Source organism: Theropithecus gelada, chromosome 18 (assembly GCF_003255815.1).
Source record: "Theropithecus gelada isolate Dixy chromosome 18, Tgel_1.0, whole genome shotgun sequence".
In the NCBI taxonomy this organism is placed as follows: domain Eukaryota; kingdom Metazoa; phylum Chordata; class Mammalia; order Primates; family Cercopithecidae; genus Theropithecus; species Theropithecus gelada.
This window is the reverse complement of record NC_037686.1, coordinates 44,547,856-44,574,330: the sequence shown is the minus strand read 5'-3', so window position 1 is coordinate 44,574,330 and position 26,475 is coordinate 44,547,856. Positions and strand designations below refer to the sequence as shown.

The 26,475-nt window shown below is 40.9% G+C and overlaps 1 protein-coding gene across 2 annotated transcripts in view; it reads right to left on the bottom strand.

Moving 5' to 3' along the window:
* The window catches only part of DYM (dymeclin), a 405,816-nt gene extending 381,661 nt beyond the window's left edge, over positions 1-24,155 (bottom strand). Inside the window, exon 1 of one of the 2 annotated variants that reach the window (XM_025365065.1) lies at positions 23,599-24,155. The gene's annotated coding sequence lies outside the window, so the exon portion shown is untranslated. The remainder of the gene's footprint in view (positions 1-23,598) is intronic. The other variant, XM_025365067.1, reaches the window with a different exon arrangement.
* Positions 24,156-26,475: the final 2,320 nt, after the last annotated feature.

Here is a 26,475-nt window from a genome sequence, read left to right as displayed (position 1 = left end):
TTAAAAAAAAAAAAAAAAAAAAAAAAAAAAAAAAAAGCACAACCCAGAAAAGAAAAAATTGATAAACTGGGCTTCATCAAATTAAAAACTTTTGGGCCAGGTATGGTGGCTCATACCTATAATCCCAGCACTTTAGGAGGCCAAGGCAGGGGGATCACTGGAGGTCAGGAGTTCAAGACCAGCCTGGCCAACATGGTAAAACCCCGTCTCTACAAAAGACACAAAAATTAGCAGAGCACGGTGGCATGTGCCTGTAATCCCAGCTACTGGGGAGGCTAAGGCACAAGAATCACTTGAACCCAGGCGGCAGAGGTTTCAGTGAGCCAAGATCATGCCACTGCACTTCAGTCTGGGCAACAGAGCATAACTCCATCTCAAAAAAAAAAAAAAGAAGAAGAAGTGAAGGACAGCAATGTATATGTGAACTGAAAATATAACAGACAGGCAGATGGAATTAGGAATACTTCGTTATCACAAGGTACTGTACAATCTGTGAAGTGGTAGTGTTGTTATTGTGCTATTTAAAAGCAGTCTTGGACTGCTTGTAAATGTAGATTGCAAACTCTAGGGTAACCACTAAAAAAGTGAAAAAAAAAGTATAACTGATATGCTAAGAAAAGAGAAACCTAATCTCATAAAGTGCTCAATTAAAACCACAGGGCCGGGCACAGTGGCTCATGCCTGTAATCCCAGCACTTTGGGAAGCTGAGGTGCATGGATCACCTGAGGTCAGGAGTTAAAGAGCAGCCTGGCCAACATGGTGAAACCCTATCTCTACTAAAAATACAAAAAATTAGGCAGGCAAAGTGGCGGGCATCTGTAATTCCAGCTACTCAGGAGGCTGATGCAGGAAAATCGCTTGCACCCAGGAGGTGGCGGTTGCAGTGAACCGAGATTGCGCCATTGCACTCCAGCCTGGGAAACAAGAACGAAACTCCATCTCAAAAAAAACAAAAACAAAAACAAAAACAAACAAACGAAAAAGAATCTACGTGTCCCAGAGAGGTGCCAACAAATCAGACTAATAGGTACTTTCTTTCACAACCACTAGGATTGTTTTTACATATTAAGTTACTTCATCATCCATATTATACATGATGAGATATTAGGATCTCACATTCTAGTTACTCAGTGTCCTATTATAGAATGCTCTTTCACTTAGACTAATTTTCCAAACTAAATTTATTTACTTATTTTAGAGATAGCGTCTCACTCTGTCACCCAGACTAGAGTGCAGTGGCATGAACATAGTTCACTGTAGCTTCAAACTCCTGGATTCAAGCAATCCTTCCGCCTTAGCCTTCTGAGTAGCTGGGATTACAGGTACACGCCACCACACCCTGCTAACTTTTTAAAATTTTTTGTAGAGATGAGGGTCTTGCTGTGTTACTGAGGCTAATCTGAATCTCCTGGCCTCAAGAGATCCTCTTGCCCAGGTTTCCAAAAGCACTGGGATTAGAGGTATGAGTCACCTCTCCTAGCTACCCAATAAATTATTTCTTTCAAATTTTATTCAAAATTGAACTTTTTCAATAAAAACAAAATAAGTAATGTTCTTGGGTCCTCTGGGATCTGCATTAATTTCATTAACTCTGAGGAGTATACAACAGATTTTGTCCTCCACAACCTACTTAAGGATATTGCTGGTTCCTTTTTAGCCAAACCTTTCAAATTATTTTTATTTGTCCAATAATCCCTGTGACCCTGAATATGCCTCAATAAAATATATGTTTAAACAAACAAGTAAAAAGGACCTTTACTACTTGTTTACAGTGCGCTATTTATCAGGGGACTCATGCTAATTAGCAGTTAGGATTATAGGCCTAATATTAGTGTACTGAATAAGCACCTCTAACTGTATGGATGAAAGTGGGTTAGTTCAAAGAGTGTTGGATTACTGACAGCAATTTAAGTATGGGTCCTCTTGGCTCTACCATGTACTCAATTTTCCTTCTCTGCGCTTCATATTTTAATAAATTTAATTTTTATTCTGTTAATTTTATAACAGGATAAAAATGACATCAGATCAAAAGAAACGAGAATCATAACAATTTGTTCTGATTTAAATAGACCAGTATCTTACTATTTTTGTGTGATACCTTAAAAGCAAGCAATTTTACCCCAAGAGTTTAAGTACATGAATGCTGAATTTTCAAAAGAACAAAATTTTATTTTGGAATCAACCTCCTCCTCCCACCAGGTGAAGCAACAATGAGAAACAATACTATCAGAGAGTCTACTAACAAAATCTGTCAGATGTTTTTATGTTCTTTTTGTATCAGTAATATACATGGTACAAAACACAAAAGCTTCAAAGGATATACAGTGAAAAGTCTCCTTCCCATCCCATCTTCTAACCACCTTCTCAACTCAGAGAAAACATTCCCAGTTTCTTGGACATCATTCCACAGACATTTTGTGTATCTATAAACATATGTTCAACCTTTTTTTAAACAAACCATAGCATATGACATATTCCTCTATACTCTGCTATTCCCACTCATCAAAATATAGGAAGTCATTATATATCCGTATATGAACCACTTCATTCCTTTTTACAACTGTGTAACATTCCATTTTATAATTTCTCAAATACCATATTGATGGACATTTAAGTAGTCGACATCGTTTGCTATTACAAATCATTCTCCAAGTAATAAAAAATAAATAAATGTCATTCCCCAGTAAGATATATACATTACTTATATCTTATACTATCACTTACATAAGCATATAAAATATTTCACAAATGTATGAGTAGACAGATATGATAAATCGAGAGAAATGGAATTGCTGGGTAAAAGGGTATATGCATTTGTAATTTTGATAGATACTTGGATACTCACCAGCAATGCCTATTTCTCTACTTCACAGCCACCATTATTTAATCAAACTTTCTGATCCTTGCCAACTTAGATTTTTTTTAAAAAAGTTTTTCAATACAATTTTATTTTGCATCTCTCTTGCCCTGAATAAGGCCATTACCTGTTCATATCCTATGACTGTTTTCTACTGGTTTATAGGAAATAAACTTTATTTTCAAGGCGGCTAGGATAGACCACAAAATTAAGTCTTAAATCAAGCACCTGTACACCTGTAATCCCAGCACTTTGGGAGACAGAAGCAGGAGGAATGCTTGAGCCCAGGAGTACAAGGCCAGCCTGGGCAACATGGCAAGACCCCATCTATACAAAAAATTTAAAAACTAGCTGGACATGGTGGCACAAGCCTGTGGTCCCAGCTACTCAGAAGGATTGCTTGCGCCCAGGAGTTCGACGCTGCAGTGAGCCACGCCTGCAACACTGCACTATGCAACAGAGCAAGACTTTGTATCAAAAATAAAATTAATAAATCAAAATAACTGCTCAGTCTAAGAACACTATGAAATCGTTCTAAAACAATATGAATAAAGCCTACAAGCATATCAGGAGAGACATTGAACAGAACGTTAACAAAAAAAATCGAGACAGCCAACTGAGCAAAGAGTACAGTGCCTCCCTCCCCGTTTTTTCTCATCGAACCCTAGAAATAATATAAACAATATTTTTTTAAATAGCCAGTGATTACACAGCCATGCTCAAAAAATAACAGGGGCGGCCACTGCACTCCAGCCTGGGCGAACAGAGCGAGACTCCGTCCCAAAAAATAAAATAAAATAAAATAACAGGGGGCCAGAATCTGTGAAGAATCCCTATAAAATAGAAAACAGCTGGAGATGGGCTACAAAGGGAAATGGCATCCCAGAGCAGGCTCAAGGGCCTTCAAGGGCACCATCCCAAAGAGTGTGAACAGGAACTCCGGCACAAAAGCAGAAAGGCCAGAAAAAGGCCCAGAAGCAACTAACAGAAGCTTGGCTAGTGCACCTGAGCAGACACCCCTGCCTAAGCCCTTACTCCCACAGGAAGCAACAACAGGGTGCTATCTGCTAGGAACAGAGTGAAGGCAACACCCTGGGCAGCTGGAATATACAGGAGAAACAAGTTCAGACATAATAAGACCAGTAGCCACTGAGGCACTCTTGCCAGAAAGATCCACCTGCTCCGCCACAGAAAGCAAAGTAGAAAACTGAGCCCCAACGGCATCTCTTCTGCAATGACTCCTGCCAAGGATTCCAAACACACACACACAATCACCTCCTCCCAATTTATTTGGAACTCTCAAGACCCTTATCAATGAAAACTAGAGTAAAGTAGAAAACACTATTGGGTCATCTCCAAAGACTCCTACTGCCTTTGCCCTCACTGGGCATCATTAGACTCCCTTGGCTTCCAGCTCTTCTTTCTCTAAATCTGTCAGTAACTGATCGCATCTCCTGGCTTTTCTATTGGCTTCCATGATACTACTTTCAAATTTCTCCTTCTAGACCCAACCTGTGGTCAGGAAGCCAGTTGTATTGATATCTCTAAATTACTTAAGACTTTTTTTAACTCAATGATAATATATATAATATAATCAGTAAGTTTGTTGGTAACAGTGATCCTTATGTAAGTCTATGCTAGACACGAGAAGTAGGCTATTGCTGACACTTTTAGTAGCAAACCTTTCAAAGGACCTATCTTCAATGCAATGTAGTCAAGAACTCAATCTTAATGTGTAAAATTGATTCTATCATTCCTCCCTGTTACCCCTTAAAACTCTCCACTAATCCCCTAAAGCTGTGATTATGTAAAAGCGGCCTTGAAATGTTATTATGCTGTAGTACATAAAACATATCTCCCCAGGTAGATTATTCCTGAGAGGTATGAATCAGGCCTTATACTTCTTCCTTATCCCTAATCAACCTCCGGCATGCTGCTAAAGAGAAATTACTCAAAAAATACTTGCTGAAATAGCCAAGGTCCCACAGCTAATAAATATATGAAAAGATCTTCAGCCTAAATCCTGAGTACGATATGCTAATTAAAACAATAATGTGTCATCGTTACCCATCAAACTAGTAAACGTTAAAAAATACTTGGTAACAGGCCAGGAACTGTGGCTCACGCCTGTAATTCCAGCACTTTGGGAGGTTAAGGTGCAAGGATCTCCAGAAGCTAAGAGTTCAAGACCAGCCTGGACAACAAAGCAAAACTCTGTCTCTATAAAAAGTTCAAAAATTAGCCAGGCAACACGGCTAATGAGCCTGTAGTCCCAGCTACTCAGAAGGCTGAGGCAGGAGGATCACCTGAAATCCAGGATTTTGAAGCTGCAGTGAGCTATTATACAGTCATGTCACTGCACTTCAGCCTGGGCAACACAGGGAGACTCTGTCAGCAAAAAAATAAATAAATAATACATGATATGTTCAATATTTTATATTTAATTTGTGAAATATTTGATAAATACATAAAGTAAATCTCCTCTTTTATGTGTACTGACTATCTCTTGATTTAATGTGCCTTAAATGGAAAGTAAACATTAGTGGATCTGAAAATCCATGATAACCAAATCCTGTTCTAACACCCTCAAAACGTGTAAATGATGCCCTAATGCCCTTTGTCCCATCTCAGGCTGATAATCCACAATTCCTACACTATATTCCAGAATTTCTCTCCTCCTAAATATATATATATTATATTGTATTATATTATATATTATATAATATACATATTATAAATAATATATTTATATTACATTATATTATAAATGATATATTATATGATATATAATATATATATGGATTGCCTGTGTGTACAAACACACACAACACACATATATGCCACACTTGTACTTAAGAGCCTTTAAGGAGAAAGCTGAAACAGGAGATCAGAGAAATAACAGGCAATAATCACCAGCCAAAGGACATAGTAAATGCCACAGGTGCCATGAGTCCACAAGTAATAGAACATTCTCTGAAACGCAACTAGGTTCCAAGTGCTATATTAAGTAGAGTTGGGTATTCCCCGCCCAATGAAATGAAAGCAATGGAAAGAAAGATATAAACCCACAAAGATCAGATCAAGGGAAGTGTGGAAGATGGGAAGGTGACAGAGGAGTGTACCTGAACCAGCAGACCTGAGGAAGCCTCAAAGGGAGTTCCTGCCAAGGGGCACACTAACAAGAAGGAAGGCATGGAGCCGTGGGAAGGCTGAAGAGTGAGAGACTGGGCACTGGGGAATATGGGGCAAGGTGTAGGGCTAAAGTCTGGGGGTCTCTCTCCCCGGGAAGAGATTATTACATGTGCTCCCCAGAGAAATATGACTAGAGAGACCAACGCCAAGGTTGGGGAGGGTAATAAGGTGGAAAATGAAGAAAACAGGAGAATGAAGATAAAGTCAACTTGCTACAGCTCCATCATGAGTTTCCCTGCCTCCAAGGCAGGAGACTGAAGGATTCCTCTCAAGAGAAACTGAATAGGAACCTAGGGAAAAGATACAGACATTTAGGAACTGCCAGGCCAATTTAAAAAACAGATCATCACCTCACAGCAATGCCCACCACTCAACAAAATCTACTTACACAAAGAGCTTCCAATCAGTTTCGGGGTAGTCTCACTTTTAAATAAGAATGGACAGTCAAAAATGATTAGACTTGTGAGTAAAGCCTCCAACATGAAACACATAAACCAAAACAGCCCGGGCATGGTGACTGACTCCTAGAATCCCAGCGCTTTGGGAAGCCAAGGCAAGAGAATCACTTGAGCCCAGGACTTGGAGATCACCCTGGGCAACACAGCAAGACCCCGTCTCTACAAAAAAATAAACAAATTAGCCAGACATGGTGGTGCACACCTACAGTTCCTGCTACTTGGGAGGCTGAGGTGAGAGGATTGCCTGAACCTGAGAGGTCAAGGCTGCAGTGAGCTGTGATTGTGCCACTGCACTCCAGCCTGGGCAACAGAGCAAGATCCTATCTCAAAAAAAAAAAAAAGGAAACCAAAACAAACTAAAGAAAGGAATCATAGAAAACAGATGATTCTAAGAAAAAAATAAAAACTAAAATATCCTTAGATAATAATGAAAACGGTAACAATAATAATACCAAATATTTATTTAGCACCTACTATGTCCCCAGTCACCATCTTAAGTGTTTCACACATACTAACTGATTTAACACTCACCACAAACTATGGCATAGTACTTTTTTTTCTCATTGCCTAAATCATAAATTGGCAAATTACAGCCCAAGGGCTAAATCCTATGTACTGTCCAAAGAATGATTTTTACCATTTTTTTTTTTTCCAGAAAGGGTCTCACTCTGTCGCCCTGGGTGGAGTGCAGTGGCATACTCTCAGCTCACTGCAACCTCCACCTGCTGGGTTCAAGCAATCCTCTCATCTCAGCCTCCCTAGTAGCTGGGACTACAGACATGCGCCACCATGTCTGGCTAATTTTTGTATTTTCAGTAGAGACGAGGTTTCACCTTGTTGGGCATACTGGTCTCAAACTCCTGACCTCAGGTGATCTGCCCACATTATCCTCCCAAAGTGCCGGGATTACAGGCATAAAGTCACTGCACCCAACCTGATTTTCACATTTTTAAATCGTTGAAAAAAATCAAAAGAATATTTTGTGACATGTATAAATTATATGAAAAGAAAATGTCAGTGTCAATAAAGTCTCATCAGAACACAGCCGTGCTCATTTGTGTACATACGGTCTACAGCTGTTTTCCTGATACAACAGCAGACTTGGGTAGTTGCTACAGAGACCATTTGTGGTGCCCTCATCTCTTTATACTCTCAGTGCACCACAAATCTCAATGATACAGTTATACTCAACAGCATTTCAAGTGTCATGAGTATTGCCATACTATTTTACCAGTGACTATGACGACAAAACAACAGAAGTACTCTGATGTCACACTCATAAGTCACAGTGAACTGCAGAATTTTTAAATCTAGTTAGATGTCAAAATACTTTATTATGTAGATGCATCACAGCTGTGCCAGCAAAACACAATATAGGAAGCATTACTAGACTAAGCACTCATCACAATATCCCAATATGCCCTGCCACACAGCATTCACTCCCAACTCATGAGAGCAATGGAGAGGAAAATGGGCAAATGTTAAACAAGATATACCTCCTCAGAGCAGAATGTCTTGCCAAAAATTAACAAGGGAAATGAGGCTGCAACCAAAGTAAATTTCCAAATGGCTCATTTGTTAAGCAAGCAAGGAAAGGATTTACCAACGGTGAGTTAATTAAATTGTGTTTGATTACAGCAGTCAAAGAATTGTGTCCAGAGAAAATATCTTTAACATCTTACTCTTTCCATGAAAACAGTGGCTCGAAGTACAGTACGTAAGAAACAATTACATCTATGAATATTTTCCAAAAAGTCAAGAAAATACTAATTTAGAACAACCTGAAGTAGAATCTGCTAAGATGTGTAACAACTGACGGTGGTAAAAATATGTATGAAGCAGAAAAGGGCTTAGCTGGACAAATTTACAAGCCTTGTGAGATGTAAGGTGTTTAAAGCTTATGGCTATTCATCATATTCTCAATCAGCAGGTACTCTGCAGAAAACATTTGAATCTATCATGTGTTATTGGACCAGTAATGCCAAAGGTAAATTTCATTTGTTCTCATGACATTTTTGTCAGAAATAGAAGCGAAATATCCTGACGAGTCCTGCCACAAAACAACATAATGGCTTAACAATGGCAGAGTTTTACTGAAATGTTTCAAGCTCCAGGCCAAGACAAATTTTTCTGAATGAAAAGAATCACCCTCAACCACTATTGCTGCTGCAGACTTGATTACATCTGTTAATGAATTCAGCCTAAAATCAGAAGGACTACAGGGTCTACATGCAAAACCTATATTGAGACAGTCATTTCAAGGACAACTAACATTGCCTGAGTCACAAGTCATGTCAAGATGCTTCACGCACTTCCTATGCTGCCAAAAATTAAAATAAGAAGCAAGATCTCTACGGCCACACAAATATGCAGCAGACATATTTTCCAAAATCAAACATTTCCAGCAGTATTTTTTCATACCTCAATGCAAGTAGAAACGAACACTCCACATTTCAAAAACCATTTAACTGTGCAATGAGAAGCTTCCACCTAATTCTCAATTGGAAGTGATTAGTCTGCAATGTAATGATTTGCTAAACGTTAAATATCAAGAAAAGAGTCTAAAAGAATTCTGTAAATGCCTTCCAAGCAATGAATATGCTCTATTAAAACCACATGTTCACAGACTATTAGCAGTATTTGGCAGTATCTAAGAAGACATTTTCAAAGATGAAATACATGAAATCTCATTACAAATCAGCATTAATAGGTGGACATTTATAATCAACTTGATGATAGAGAACACTAACTTTAAACTCCAGTTAAGCCAAATGTTATCCCCTCTCCTCCAAAAAAAATTCATTCTTCTCATTAGCAAACCTTTATTGCAAAAATTGTTCTCGATCATTATTAGTGTTGCATTGAGTTTTATTAATAAAAAACTTGTAGAAATGTTTTCTCTCTTGTTATATAAGTACTTACATAATGAAATGATTAAATAATTTAAAATATCCTTCATTTTGCCCCTTGGCTCATAAAGCCTGAAATATTTATGATCTGGTCCTACATGAAACGTCTGCCAACTCCTAGCCTACATAATTTAACTAAAGCAAAGAAAGGTTAAGTAACTTGCCCAAGATTATAGAGTTAGAAAGTGGCATAGCAGGTTTTAAACCCAGGTAGGATAGGTACAGAAACCATTCTCTTTTAACTACATATTGCTTCATGAAGCAAGAGTAGGATGTCATAAAAAATGAAATAAAGAAAAAGAAAGGACACCTGAAATTTAAAATAAGATTAAAAAATTCACTAGAACGGAGAAAAGATAAAAGTCAAGGGAACTCCCATAATAAACAGCAAGAAGACAAATAAGTGAAAAACAAGAGGAGAAAAAATAGAAAATTTAAAGAATAATTTAGAAGATTTTAATATATTAATAGTAACAGTTCCAAAAAGAAAGCACAAACAAAATGGGGGATATTACACTGTCAGGTCAGGCACTGTGGGGATCTGAGATTTTACTTTACTGACAAAGCTGAAAAAGACATGAAACCTCTGGAACAGGGACACAAAACAACTGCAATAGCAGTAGCCAGAGTAACACCTTACATCAGTTTCTTAGGCACTAAATCCCACAGGCCATTCAAAGTATTTGTTAAAAATTAATAATATATCCATGGAAAACTAAGCAAACTAGGAGGCAATAAGGGGAAACATGGTAAAGTACTTACCAGCAGTGAACAATATTTATGTAGTCATAACAATATAAAAGTTAAACACTAAATTAACCAAGAATTCTTATATAACTATACTGGAAGGGCTTTTAGAAATAGGGGAAGGAAGTGGAAGAGTACCCCACCTACCATAACAAGAAGTTAATATGTATTATCTAAAATTGATACATCACAAAATAGCAATTTAGGCAGATTTATAAAAGCAGAGGTAAGTATCAAAAGAAAAAGCTTAAAAGAATTTTTAGGGCCAGGTGCAGTGGCTCAGGCCTGTAATCCCAGCACTTTGGGAGGTCCAGGCAGGAGGACTATTTGAGGCTAGGAGTTCAAGAACAGCCTGGGCAACATAGCAAGACCCCATCTCTACCAAAAAAAAAAAGAGAGAGAGAGAGAGACAGAGTTCTTAAAAGCAACTGCCTCTGAAAATGAGACTAAAAAGTGGGGATGGGTAAGGATATTGCTGATTTTTTATAATCTGCCTTTACTATTATTTACCTTTTCTAACAATACACAAGTATTACTTTAAGTAGAAAAAATATCAAAATAAATAGGAGAGAATCAGCTTTACTATTTCATAATCAATGATTCATATAAACAATTCAATGTGCAAATACTAAAGAACAGTACAGGGTTGAAAAACCAAATAAGCAATATATAAGCTACATCACATTATGGTTACAATAAGCACAAGAAGCCTATCAATAGGCAGTAAATATTCCTGATTGCCCACTATGTGGCCAGCAGTATGCAAAGTGCCAAGGTTAAAGTTGTGAAGAATGGAATTATATACAGAGATACAAATAAATCAACAAGAAATTTTAAGACGGCAACTATTCAAGACTTGGGGAAAGATTCCAAGAGGTCACACCACAAAAGTTAAGACCGGCTGGGTGCGGTGGTTCATGCCAGCACTTTGGGAGGCTGAAGTGGGCGGATCACCTGAGGTCAGGAGTTCAAGACCAGCCTGGCCAATATGGTGAAACTCCATCTCTACTAAAAGCACAGAAATTAGCCGGGTGTGGTGGCAGGCGCCTGTAATCCCAGCTACTTAGGAGGCTGAGACAGGAGAATCACTTGAACCCAGGAGTTAGAGGCTGCAGTGAGCCGATATCATACCACTGCACTCTAGCCTGGGCAAGACAGAGCAAGACTCCATCTCAAAAAAAAAAAAAAAAAAGTTAAGACCTAAAGGACAAGAAGGGTTGGCCTGGGTAGATGTGGGAGTTCAGAAACTTCCAAAGCAGAGAATGGCACGTGTGAAGCCCTATGGTTAAGAAATAACAGGTAGGGTCTGTTCAAGGACCTGAAAGAAGTTTAACACGGCTGGAACAGAAAAGGAATCAAAGCAGAAGCATAAGAGGCCAGAAAGTACCTTCTTCAAACGCCTCTCTTTCTCAAGCAGCTGCTCTCCTCTCCCCTTTCTTCTATTAAACTATACACTCCTTAACCCACCCACGTGTCCGTGTCCCAATTCTTTCTTGGTGGGCAACAACAAACCCCAGGGTATATACCCCAGACAGTGTAGCCACTTCAAAATGGGGGCTTCGTCCAGGATACCAAAGTACAACATTCATCAGAACAGTAAGTAGAAGAGCGAACTCCAACTCTGTCCTTTCATTCCAAGGCTCTCGGCTTCCATTTTAGACCTTTCATGGAGGACTTAGCTGTCATGTGGGGCTGGAAGAAGTCCCGGGGTAACTGAGGATTTCTGGCTGGGGCTACCCCCCGTGCTATCCAAAGGCTCTGGACCCCAGCCTCCAACCACCCCAATGGGGTGTCAGCAACAGGAGCTCCAACTTTCCTATTGTAATTTCCTCCTTTGCTGTTCGCAACTGCCATATCTCTTATCCTCTCTGTGTAAGAAATGTGTGGGAAGTTTCATGGTTCAGGGAAGTAATCTTGTTTGGCAAGATCAGGGAATGCCGTAGTAACTGGGGATACAGCTTAAGGGGAAGCATCTTTGTGATTTTCTAAGAACAGGGCTCCCTGATCCCCCAACAGTGAGCACCTCTCTCTCTCTCTGCCCTTGGTCTGGAGAGCACATGGCATTTTCCAGGTCTCTCTCTGCCCTTGGTCTAGAGAGTATGTGGTGTTTCAAGGTCAACAGTGCCACCTAGTGAAATAGGAATCCTCTCCATGAAGCATATTGTCAGTCCTTCACTGAAATACCCTAGCCTCCCAATTCTCTTTCCTTTTCCTGCCTCTCTACTAGAAACCAGGCTTTATGCTGCTTCTGTAATTGGGAAACTTCCGCCTTCAACAACTAGGGGTAAAATATCCTCCAAAGCCAAATTTTAGTCTCAATACTGTCTCATCAGCAGGAAAACGGCCATACGATTCCCACGGTTTTTTTAAGGCACCTATTCTGCCTACAATTAGAGTAGTACTTAATTAGTAAGGGAGTTTTAAGTTTGGAAGTTAACTGGAACCATTCTCTAAGGGTAAATGCTTCAGCACAGGCCATAATAGCAGGATACAGAGTTCAATCTAGCACACCCCCTCCATTAAAGGGGCCTTGCCCAACTATTGTGTAGCTTTTCTTGAGATCCATTTTTTGGGAAGCCAGGCAAGTCACACAAGTCTAGGAAGTTGAAGGGAAATAACAGGCAGAGGACTAGAGCCACTTGGGTGAGCTTGACTAGACCCAATGACTTAGTTCCTCTGGTTCCATGGCTGGGGGTCACACTGACAACCATGGGTAGCACGTTCAACAAGGTCCCTGGGACCCAGGAAACACGGAGGGAAAAAAGCAGAGGGTATGCCCCCACTGTCTTCCTCTCTACCATGGGTTACACCCAAAGGAAGGAGACTAAAGGGCCACCTTTTTGTCACTTCTCTAAGTGGGTACCCTCTTCATCCTGCACTCCCCTGGAGTGCATTCTGAAGCACAAGGACTCCTTTGACCCTGAAACTTTAAAGAAAAAGCAGCTCATTTTCTTTTGCACAAGGGCATGCATGGCCTTTTTACTAGACTTTTGTAAGCGTTACAGAATCAACCCAGCCCTTTTAGCAATCACATTGAGCAGGCTCAAAGATAATAATTCCCCAAAATTAGAGAAGCAACTTCTGGGGAAATCATCTGAGGCAGTTATTGGGTGTCCCAGCCCTCCAAGTCCCCCTTATTCAGGGCCACCTCCAACCATACCACCAGCTCTTCCACCTCCACCATCTCCAAAATTTCCCACTCCCCACTTTCACTCTTACCTCTACAGGAAATGCCCAATGGAGGTGATGTCACTAGCGTTCAAGTTCCCTTCTCTTTGCAACACCTTAGGCAAATAAAGGAGACTTAGGCCAATTTTCTAAAGACCCTGCTAGGTATATAGAAGCTTTCCAAAATTTAACTCAGGTGTTTGACCTCTCATGAAGAGATGTTATGTTGCTTCTAAGCCAAACCCTAACTACAGCTGAAAAGCAGGCAGCAGAGAAATTCAAAGATGAGCAATGTTTCCTATAGTAGGCCTAAAACGAAAAGGGAAAATAGGGAAGGCAAAGAAATAAGGGAAACACAATTCCCAATAAGAAGAGAGGCAGTACCTCTTGACAACCCTAACTGGAATCCCCAGACTTTTCTATGGTGTTTTTCCTTCTTTCACAGTGTACAATGGTTCCTATCTCTTCTTTTATAATGTTCCTCCAAAGTAGGAAAAATTAATTTCCCAAAACCTTAAAATGCTTGACTTAGAATTGAGCTAATAGGAAGGGAACCCAGAAGCCCAACATGTTGGCAAAAGGATAAAAGTTTTTTTTAACCAGTCAACAATATAACATAAGCCAATAACAATTTGGCTTATCTCTTCCTGTGCAAACCGGTAAAAAGGATAATAAGGATCACTGTTTACTCTCTGTAAAGTTTTAATTAATAAAAAAGAATTTGTGAGGTTGGTCTTATGCTGTAGCCAATCTGGTGTGCTTGTGTGTCTTTCTGTATGGTTCTGTCAAAAGAAAGGGTACCTCAGGTTAGGATGCAGGCCCAGGACCCCATAAGCCGAACTTCATCTGGGTCCTAGACTCCACACCTAGTACATAATTAAAATCACTTACTAACCAGGTTTTTCACCAAAAGTAAAAGTTGCTGAGAGTTAACAGTGCAACATGTATTTGAGATCTCTAAACGGTTTTATCTGCAAGGCTTATAAAAACAGTGAAATGTGTTTTTTAATAAAAGATTATAAGAAAGCATGGAAATATAAATTTCCCCCAGGGATAAGGAATTATCTTAAATTTAATAAGACAGAGCTAAAGGTTTAACAAGTTATAGAAAGACAAAAATTAATATTGCAAAAATGTGTAAACATTAACTAAATTCAAAAAGGTATTATATCGTCCTTTCCTAAATTGAGCATTGAAAGAAAAGCACAGTAAGGCTCTCTTTTTTTTTTTTGAGACAGAGTCTCGCGCTGTGTCACCCAGGCTGGAGCGCAGTGGCGCGATCTCGGCTCACTGCAAGCTCCGCCTCTCAGGTTCATGCCATTCTCCTGCCTCAGCCTCCGAGTAGCTGGGACTACAGGCGCCCGCCACCACGCCCGGCTAGTTTTTTGTATTTTTAGTAGAGACGGGGTTTCACCATGTTAGCCAGGATGGTCTCGATCTCCTGACCTCGTGATCCACCCGCCTCGGCCTCCCAAAGTGCTGGGATTACAGGCTTGAGCCACTGCGCCCGGCCAGTAAGGCTCTCTTAAGACACTAATCTGCCCTTTAGCAAAAGGGGTTGTAAAGGGTTTGTAAAGACTTCACCCCATGGTTATTGGTTAAGATTAGATGGAATTTCCTATGAGGTTTTATCAAAAGGTTGTTTACAACTTTAATAAACTAATACAAGGGTAAATTTTGGCTTTAAACAGGATTTTCATGTAATAGTAAAGGCTAATGAAAGATTTTTGCCTTTTGTGTCATCATTTTGGCAAAATAAATAATGGCAATTTGGAATTCTATTTCATAACATCAAGTGTTTTAAACCTCTAACATTTAACAGGCATCCCAAAATCAAGCTTCAAGCTTCAAAAATTGTCTTTCCCGATGCCTGGCTTTCTGGACTGTTCAGAGGGTCCCTGAAACATCCAAAGAGGTAAACAGGATTATCTGACGTGTTTAGTCACATGAGAATTGCCAAAATGATGTCCAATCTTCTTTAAGTTATATTTTGGTGAATACTAATATATGTTCCAAAATTGTATGGGATTTCTAAAATTCTAATTTATGCTATCAATCATAATTAAGGTTAACTAAACTTTTCAGTCATGTTTTTAATTGTAACCTGGAAATTTTGTCATTCACAGACAACTGTTGTCTTGCTTTGTTCCTTCTCAAAAGATGGTTTATAATCAAGCTATATTAAGGACTTTTAACTGGTGTTCTCAAATGCAGATTTTTAACAGCTTTGAAGATTGTAACATTGGAAGAGAGAAAGAATGTACAGGACTCATTAAGAACTGAAATGTTCACAAATATCAAGCGAAACAAGAGTTGACTAAATGGACTCCACTCAGAAAGCTAAAGCAATCTTTTTGACTTTTGCTTAGAATATTGCTGATCCTTGGTTTGCTTTTCAGGGTCAAGGAAACTTATTTTGAACTATTTACAGTCTTTAATAATACAGTAAGGTATACTCCTGTGAACAAAACTTGGAGCATGTTTGTTTCTCTCTGCTTGGTTCCTCTAATCTGTGAGAACTCTTAACTTATGGCAATATAGTTGTTTGCATCAGTGAAATAAGAATCCATTTTTCTTTTTCAACAGGACACAACTGGAAAAACTGGTTATTATTTTATCAAGGCTTTGACTGGAAGTGTATGCTTCCCTTTAAGGAGTCAATCTCCACTTGCAGAGCTGAAAAAGTTCCATGGGAAGAACTGGCCTCATACCTTGTCTACACAGTCCCTGCACAGGGTTCCTAACCTTTGGTCTGTGAAGAATGTCACTTTCTAACAGGTCCAGGAGTTCCAAGTTTATCTTGGGACCTTAAGAGAAAAGGATCAGCCAACTCACAGGTATTTCAGGATACAAACCCATGGCTGGGCTCAGCTTTAAGAAGTCTTATCTGAGATTTCTTGTGGAACAGAGTTCTATCAAAGCCAATTCAAAAGGACTATGTAGAAATAATTACTCTTGCTGAACTTTATGCAAATAACCCGGCCAAATATAAGACTAAAGTTTATTCTACAAATAACACGGTCCTATCATAATTTGTTTTTACCAAAAATGAGGACTAGAGTGAGAAAATAGGCTCCAAAGCTTATCATACCTTTGTCATTAAATCCTAGTCACACTAATTGTTTTTAAGCTGTGTGCCTACATTTTAGACTAACCCTGCTTATTCCTGTGAATCAAGTGGCGATCTCCTGAAGCTTGGAAGAAACAAAAAGGGACGGGTAACATAAAAATCTGGATACCCTGGCAAGTAAAATTTTAGATGGAAAGTATCTACTATACCATACTTGTGGGAACTGCTACATTCACTCTACTATTTGCAGTAGAGTTATACATGGTAGCACCTTCTAACTGAAATACTGGACAGAGAGAGAGCTTCCATTGTTGTAGTATTTTGCTTAATTATTATCCTTATAGCAGGGATAATTACCAACAAAAAGGAAGCATGAAAGTTTTACCATCACCGAGTTTGCTAGAACTTCTTATTGGGTTTGGTAATATGTCACACCCTGGCTATGCAAAGAAGGTTATAAAGGAAAGAGATTTTCTGTGGAAGTCATGAAGGGATTGATAACTGCAGGAAAGATCTAGCCAAGGTTAACACTAAAATTACTCCAGCCACCCAAATCCAATGCCACTTATCCTAAAAGGAATGTTACTTTTATATTAGTTTCAGCAACATGTGGTGGAGGCAAACCAGTGTTACAACCCATCAGAATAGCCACAGAATCAAACTCCAAACGGTGCTGCCGACAGAACCACACACGGACATGCCTTTCTTCCAAGGACCCTTAGATTGCCCCCAGGAGGAGCCCTAGCTGCTGTTCCCCCACGTGACGCCCCTTTTCAGCAGGAAGTAGCCACAAAGAGTCATCACCCAACACCCACTAACAGCAGTTAGGGTTGCCACTCCAGAGCGGGGAATGATGATACAGGAGTTAACAAGGACTTACTTAACAGCAGTTAGGGTCACTCCAGAGTGGGGAATGATGACACAGGAGTTAACAAGGAATTACTTAACAGCAGTTAGGGTTGCCACTCCAGAGCAGGGAATGATGATACAGAAGTTAACAATGAATTACTTAGGCAGATAGCAAAGGCATGGGAGTCCTCAGTAAGACTTTTCTTTTTAATGAAAAGCAGCCCCAAATCATTTTCTAACAAAGAGCAGCCTGTAAACTGGGAGCTTGCACAGGAGAATGCCTGCAGGAACTAAGGACTAGACATTTTCAAAATGGCGGCTCCATCTTCTCTTCTCTGCCAGCCATATGTACTGTAAGGAGCAGATAGGATGGCGCCAATCAACTGGCAAGCCCATTGCATACGATTAGGTAGAGGCAACCAGCCGTCCCCACACACTCTGTAGACGACATACATGATCGAACCAATCTGTGAGCCCTATGTAAATCAGACACCACCTTCTCCATATAAAATCTGCTGTGGTCCATGGCTTCCCCTCTTTTTCGGAGGTCTCTCTCTCTCTTTCTTAAAGAGCTGCTCTCCTCTCTCCTTTCTTCTATTAAACTTTCCACTCATTAACCCACAAAAAATAAAAATAAAAATAATAAATAAAGAAGAGGCCAGAAAGTAAGCTGAGGCTTGACGCTTTACACAAAGACTCACTAAAGGGCATGCCTTCTTACTTTGCACATAGTAACCGTACAATTGCATACATCCTCCCTAAGACTTCCAGACTGATGAACTCTACCCCTATACACTGACAATCCAAAATATCTATGTCTAGTCAGAACTGTCTTTTGAGTGCCAGGCCTATTTAATTGCCTAACATCTATTGCCATCTGGTGTCCCACAGGCACTTCAAACTCCACATGCTCAATACTGAACTTAATATATATCCTTCCCCTTGTCCATCTCCAATTCTCATCTTTTTACACCATTCATTCAGATATCCAAGTCGAGAAACCTAAAGGAAGAGAATGAAAACAACTAATAGTTATAGTGTATATATTGCTAGATGCATAGAGGTATTTTCATTTTATTCTCTAAAAAACATATAAAGTATATATTAGTCCCATTTTACAGATGAGAAAACTGAAGCTTAAAAACGTTGAGTAACATGCCAAAGCAAATAAATGACAGAACTAGGATTCAAACCTAGAGTTTCAAAAAGTATGTAGGTTAGTCTGGGTCCAGACAGAGAAACTAATTACAAAGAAGAGCAGAAGCCAGGCACAGTGGCTCCTGTCTATAATCCCGGCACTTTGGGAGGCCGAGGTGAGTGGATCACCTGAGGTCAGAAGTTCGAGACCAGTCTGGGCAAAATGGTGAAACCTCAACTCTAATAAAAACAATACAAAAATTAGCCAGGCATGGTGGCGCATGCCTGTAATCCCAGCTATTCAGGAGGCTGAGGCAGAAGAATCACTTGAACCTGGGAGGCAGAGGTTGCAGTGAGCCAAGATCCCACCATTGCACTCCAGCCTGGGCAACAGGGTCAGAGTGTCTCCAAAAAAAAAAAAAATAGAAAAAAGAATAGCAAAAAATGCTAATTCCCTACCCAATCTCCAGTCCTCCCTTCCTTTTAGGAATAGAACTCCAATTTTTTGACTAGGCATATTCCTGTTCAACTAAAATACATTTAAGTCTCTAAGAGTGGACAGTCACTTCTTTATCCCTTCCTCCATCCTGCTGTTTGGAACATGGAAATTTTAACTCGAACTCCAACAGCCATCTTGGACCCAGAAATCAAGGGCCATACTTTAAGGTTAACAGTGTAAGAAACTGCAAGGGGCTGGATTCCTGATGACAGCAGAGCTGCCAAACCAGCTCTGCTGTCCAGCTCAACTGTCCACCTCTGGACTTCTTTTACAAAAGAAACAAACTAGTCACATGTTTAAGCTATTATTTTTCAGGTCTCTGTTATTCGTAGCCAAACCTAATCCTAACTGATACAGGTAAGGCTTTCAAAGTATTCTGGGTGGAGGGTTGCATGACATATTTTGAAGGAAGAATTGTCAAGATTCAGTGACTGACTCAACCTAACAAAGAAATTTATCATCGATCATATGATGGACAAAAGGTTTTTTTTTTTTTTTTTTGAGACGGAGTCTCGCGCTATGTCACCCAGGCTGGAGTGCAGTGGCGCGATCTCGGCTCACTGCAAGCTCCGCCTCCCAGGTTCACACCATTCTCCTGCCTCAGCCTCCGAGTAGCTGGGACTACAGGCGCCCGCCACCACGCCCGGCTAGTTTTTTGTATTTTTAGTAGAGACGGGGTTTCACCATGTTAGCCAGGATGGTCTCGATCTCCTGACCTCGTGATCCACCCGCCTCGGCCTCCCAAAGTGCTGGGATTACAGGCTTGAGCCACCGCGCCCGGCCTGGACAAAAGGTTTTAAATGCCCAAAAGACTGAGCAATAAAAGAAAAGATAAGCTTTTTAAAAATAATTATTCCAATGTCCTTATTGGAAAGTTTCAGCCACTTTCGTTGTCTGCATTTTTAAAGAATGTGATAAAAATCAGAGAAGATATCAAAAATCACTAATCAAACTTCCTTAAAGAAATGAAAAAAAAAAAAAACTTTTACTAAATAAGACCTATATGTAAAGTTGTTCCCAGCCCCACTAGTTCATTTTGTCTAGAATCAAGTAATGTGAGGATAACTTACAAACTGTTTACAAGCAAAGTTCAAAGCATTAAGCTCTGCTAAAAACCTTACTAGAAAAAAAAAATGCTTAAAGGCAAGAGCAGATATTTAATAAGTCCCATCATATTTCCTGATAAATGACGCACCACCACCAGAAAGCCAGAATCTTCACACCTAGAGACAGTCAAGACTTTGACAGCTAAGTAGGAAACTGAAACCCACCAGGAAACAGGATCCCAAACCGGAGGACTTCCGGAAATCCTTTCCATCTCTAAGATTAGTCTTCTCTCTGTCCAGAGAAAGGAAAAGCAGCAATGGCCGTCTTATCACTCCGCTCTGTTAGGCCCACAGCACTCTACCATGCCCAGCTGAGTCACAGAAGAACTTGACAAGGGGCTGCTTCAAGTCCAGATCTCACAGTAGTTCATTCTGCCTGAAGATGTTCTCTCACTTTCATTAGGAGTCTTCCTTTGCTGCTGAAATGGGGGTGCCTTTATCTCCCACTAGGACAGAGAGTCCCTGCCTTCTCACCCTGGGCATGGGAACCATCATTGCCCCCAGCGTGTCCTGTGTCAAGTATCAGGTTAGCCCTCTGATCACACATATATATTATGTTTTTAAGACATGAATATGAAAAAGAGACCAAAACGAAATATAGGAAAACTTTACATGGAGCTGTATTTGCTTTTATACTTAATCATTTTTAAAGGTCTCATTTTACCAAAGCCTATACTACAAGTGTCACAGGTATTTCCCATACTCCACTAAAAGGAAACAGTCTTCTCTAGATCTAACCATTCCCATTATCTACAATCCTAAGTGAAAGACGGCCTTCTCATTGCAAGTACAGCAGCAAAAGAAATCACCTACTTTCTTAAGTCTCAGCAAAATATTCCAAAACACATTGTGGTAGGCAGAATAACAGCCTCCAAAGATGTCCACATACTAACCATGGAAGCCATGATTATGTTGCTGGGAAAAGGGACTTTGCAAGCGTGATTAAATTAAGAACCTCAAGGGGGGATTATTCTGAATTAGCCAAGTGGGTCTGATCTAATTACATGGGTCCTTAAAAGCAGAGAACCTTTCCCACGTGTGGTCAGAGACTTGAGGATGGAAGTATGATCAGAGAGATGCAACACTGGTGGCTTTGAAGATAGAGGAAGTGCGCCACAAGCCAAGGAAAGTGGCAGCCTCTAGAAGCTGGAAGAGGCATAGATATCCCCCTAGAAGCCTCCAGAAAAGAACACAGCCTTGTTGACAGTCAGTGAGACCCATTTTGACTTCTAACCTACAGAACTATGATAATAAATGCATTGTTTTAAGCCACTAAATTTGTGGTAACATGTTATGTTACAGCAATCATAGAAAACTGATACATAAAACATTAAACAATTTCTAACAATATAAGAAATTATCTAGAAAAGAAAAGCATAACCAAATTGCCCAAATATTTGGAGCAATATAAGAGCCATCTGTACATGTTGTAACAGATTTCACTTCTATTTCTCTCCTGCCCTCCATTCATTAAAAAGCCAGCCAAAGTGACAATTCTTCAAACTTTTTGTAGAAAAATAAGCCATATTAATTTTAAAAAAAATGGAACAATCAGGATGGCAGGATCTAATGGAAAAATCAGGAGATAATTATGCCACATTTTTCAGAGTCAAACATAAAAGCATTTGCACTGTTTATCCTCCTTGTATCAAATGGATTACCACACTTTTTTTAAAGTACAGTAAATCTTTCTAGATATTAAAAACTTACTATTAATTTTTATGTGTGATAATGGTATTGTGGGCCTATTAAAAAGAGAGAGCAGGCCAGGTGCTATGGCTAACCCCTGTAATCCCAGCACTTTGGGATGGGCAGAATGCCTGAACTCAGGAGTTCATGACCAGCCTGGGCAACATGATGAGACCCCTGTCTCTACTAAAAATACAAAAAATTAGCCGGACATGGTATCACGTGCCTGTAATCCCAGCTACTCGGGAGGCTGAGGCAGGAGAATTGCTTGAACCCAGGAGGCAGAGGTTGCAGTGAGCCGGGATCACGCCACTGTACTCCAGCCTGAACAACAGAGCGAGACTCTGCCTCCCACCAACAACAAAAAAAAGCAATTCAATCTTCTACAGATATATATTGAAATATTTACAGATGAAATTGAATGCCTATGATTTGCTTTAAAATAACTGTGAGTAGGGATAGGAATGGATAGGTACACAGATGAAACTAAATTGGCATGAGTTAATTGCTGAAGCTGGGTAATGGGTACATGGGAGTACCCTTTATTATTTCACTGTGTGAACTTTTCTATGGTTAAAAAGTGCAAAAACATAAAAACTCCTTGAACTATATGTCGTAACAACACAGACTTCTTAATAGCTGAATCTCCTTCCTATTAACATTGCCCCAACTCAGTTCTCTGCCATTTAATCCACTTGTGACTGATTGTTTCATCAATTATTCCAACTCATTTTGCCCTATGTACTCAGTTTATGAGCTTAAGCCAGACACCTAACCTCTAAAGACCAGTTCTTCATTTACAGAATGGGAATATTCATACTCGTCCGGTCTATCTCTGAATTGCTGAGAGGATTATCTAAAATAAAACTTCAAAGCAGGATAATCACTCCAGAAATCCATATATTCATAAATTTCATCCTCTGCAGCAACCATTCACCCATTCCTATAGATTCTCTTCCCTTCCACCTCATTCTTCTCTTGAGCCCTCAACTCATCAGCCTAAGCACCTGAGTTCCTCTGGTGGACGGTACATTCCTCTCCACCGCCTCCACCCTCCAAGTTTTCATCTTTCAGCACATCGCCCTTGCTCTACACACCCCTCTCTCCAACTTCCCCTCTCCTCTTTCAACGATCTCACTCCATCTGTGCCCCCTAATCAGTCTATCCTGGGTACCCGCTTTGCCGGCCAATTACAATCATCCCACCACTTCTCTGCCCCTGTTCAGCAGAGAACAGCTTTATCCAATCAGCTTTACCACACCAATACCCTCAAACCCCACTACTGCCCCCAGTTCACAAACACCCACCCTTTCACTTTTCAGTCAAAACACAATTGCTCAGGCAAATTCACGGAGACTGAAAGTAGATCAATAGTGTAGGGGAGAGAGGGAGGAGAGACTACTAATGGGTACGAGCTTCTTTGTTGGGGGTGATAAAAATGCTCTGGAATTAACGGTGGTGATGGCTGCTCAACTCTGAATATACTAAAAGCCACTGAGTTGTACTTTTAAAGGGTTAATTTTCTGACATGTTAATTATATCTCAATAAACTATGAATGTAAAAACAAGAAAGAAAAACCCACAACTATTGCTCACCCTGCCCATCACACGCCCATTTGTCAGACCAACACCGCCCCACCTCCGGAAGCACCGACTTGGCCTTCGGTATCCCCCCAACTCCCAACAGCAGACTCGGACAGAGTTCCGTCCGCTGTCACCACAGCCCCCCCGGGGTGGCCCAGGCGCCCGCGGGCAGGGAAGGGAGGGTCCCTTCGCCGCCGCCCCGCTGCGCTGCCCCTCGCCTCCGGGCGCTGGCCGGGGAGGGGAGGGTGGCCCCTGACCCGCTGTGACAGGAGGCCGGGAGCAGCCGGGCTTTCAGGCCGGGCCGCGCTGAGGGGGGCGGCGCTACAGCCCACCTGTCTCAGCCGGCTGGGGGATACGCTCCAGCTCCACGGACCCACTGACTGACGGGCGGGTGGCAGAGGGGTCGGGAGAAGTCGCGGTCGCCGCCGCAGCCTCAGGTGGCGCACGCCGGCTCAGGCCTCCATGTCTCCACGTCCTGCGGGTAAGGATCCGGCTCCGGCTTGGCCTGCAGCTCGGCCCCGGCTCGGCTCCAGCCCGGGCCGCGTCGGTGCGGAGGCCGGGAGGCGGCGAGGGAAGAGGGAAGCGACCGAGAACGCGGCTAGGGACCGAACCCCCAGGCGCGCGCGCCAGCCAGGCGGTCACGTGGCACGCGGCGCGCGCGGACTTCTGGAAACTGTAGTCCTTTGGGTGTTACTCGTGCCTCCGCCCTCCTAGAGCCTCCTGGGCTACCAAGGCCACGTGGCGAAATCGAGAAGCACAAAAATGGCCGGGCGCGGTGGCTGACGCCTGTAATCCCTGCACTTTGGGAGGCCGAGGTGGACGGATCATGAGGTCAGGAGATCGAGACCATCCCGGCCAACATGGTGAAACCCCGTCTCTACTAAAAATACAAAAATTAGCTGGCTAGGCAGGAGAATCGTTTGAACCCTAGAGGCAGAGGTTGCAGTGAGTCGAGATCGCGCCACTGCACTCCAGCCTTGCGACAGAGCTCGACTCTTATCAAACAAAAAAAAAAAAAAAAAGAGAGAGAAGTGCAAAAACCTTACCTGCCAGGTGCTAGAGTCCTCTCTTATGCTACACCGCTTGTTTCGTCGGCTTAACTTTATTAAGGCCCCTGTTAATTGCAGCTGAATAACCATCCCAAAGTCAAGCAATTTCGTGTGGAATTCTGGAGAGTTGAGAAATAGGAAAATAATTTTTGATGGAGGCAGCTGGCAAGGCTAGCCCTGCCTGCAATGTTGTGGGAAAGGACAGGTCCCACAGAAAAGACTAGCAATATGAGGCAATGCCAAAACTATGGAATTTGAAGTCAAATGAGCTGAGGTTTCCACATTGATGTCTTAGATCAATTACTTCACCTCTCCCAGCCAGTTTCCTTATCTAAAATATATACATGATGATGATTCTGCCCTTACAGGAATGTTGACATTACTGTAGTAATAACAATTCACATTATGGATTGTTTTCTATTTGTCATTTCGCAAAATGACCCTATGGAACAGATAGCACCGTTATTCCCATTACATAGTCAATATGTGCCAGTATACTCTGTAAAGTACTATACAAATACTAGGTATTCTTTTCTAGCATAGACTGCCAGTAAATTCACTGAGCTTGCAGAATTATGACAGGAAAACATATTAAAACCCAAAGTAGACTGGGCTCTGTGGCTCATGCCTATAATGCAAACACTTTGGGAGGCGGAGGTGGGAGGATCACCTGAGTCCAGGAGTTCGGAAGGACCAGCCTAAGCAACATAGCGATACACTGTCTCTACAAAAAATACAAAAATTAGCTGGAAGTGGTGGGCACACCCTCGGTCCCAGCTACTCAGGAGGCTGACATGGGAAAATCGCTTGAGCCCGGAAGGTTGAGGCTGCAGTGAGCCATGATCTCCCCATTGCGCTCTAGCCTGGGCAACAGAAGAGACACTGTCTCAAAAAAAAAAAAAAAAAAAAAACCCAAACTACCTAACTAGAAAGCCATGACACTACTATGCAGCCATTGTAAAGAATGCTATGAATGCATATTTATTTGAAAACATTTTCATGATACATTGAGCGGAAACATATATAGTATCAAATTTTCATAAGTGAATTATATTAGGTTGGTGCAAAAATAATTGTGGTTTTTGCCACTTAAAATATAATATTTATAATATATAATATTTATATTAATATATTAAGTGATGTATTAACATAACCTGTAACATAATGTTTACTATAATATTTATAATACCTATGTATATGTGCTGGTAGAAAAAAGACAAATAATATTAACAATATTGCAACTTTGGGTAATAAGATCATGTGTGATTAAAATTAGTTTTTCCTTATGTTTTCTAATTTTTCTACAAGGAATATGAAGTACATGTACAATTTTATTTTAAAATTACTGCAAAAAGTGACTCGGGGCTGGGCATGGTGACTGATGCCTGTGATCCCAACACTTTGGGAGGCCGAAGCAGGCAGATCACCTGAGGTCAGGAGTTTCAGACGCGCCTGCCCATCATGGTAAAACCCAGTCTCTACTCAAAATACAAAAATTAGCCAGGTGTGGTGGCATGCGCCTGTAGCCCCAACTAGTCAGGAGGCTGATGCAGGAGAATCACTTGAACCCAGGTGGTGGAGTTTGCCATGAGCCGAGATCGTGCCCCTGCACTCCAGCCTGGGCAACAGCCAGACTCTTGTCTCAAAAAAATAAAAAATGAAAAAAGAGACTCAGGCATAGAAACCAAACTCAAAATAGTTTTTAATATTGCCTGGCACACAGTCTACTTTCCCCAGACTGACTCAGCAACAGTTATGAGCATCTCCTCAGAAATGGCTTTATAGACCAAGAAGCAAAATATTTTATTTTAAGGGGATCCTATTAGTGAAATTTTACATCCTCTCCCTTTGGTCATTTTTGGATGACTTGAAATAAACAGTCTTGCCTGTGTTCCTAGACAGATGTTATAATGTTGCTAGGCAAATGTCATAAATCAGAGGATAAGATTAGGAATATTTTTTACTACATAGGAAGCATGAGTTAGAGTAGCAATCCTTATGCAACTTTTTTGTACATGTAATGTGCAAATTATTATCCTTGGACACCAACTTTCAAAACTGCCTTCAGAAGAATGATGGCCAGGTGTGGTGGCTCACGCCTGTGATCCCAGCACTTTGGGAGGCCAAGGTGGGCAGATCACCTAAGTTCTGGAGTTCAAG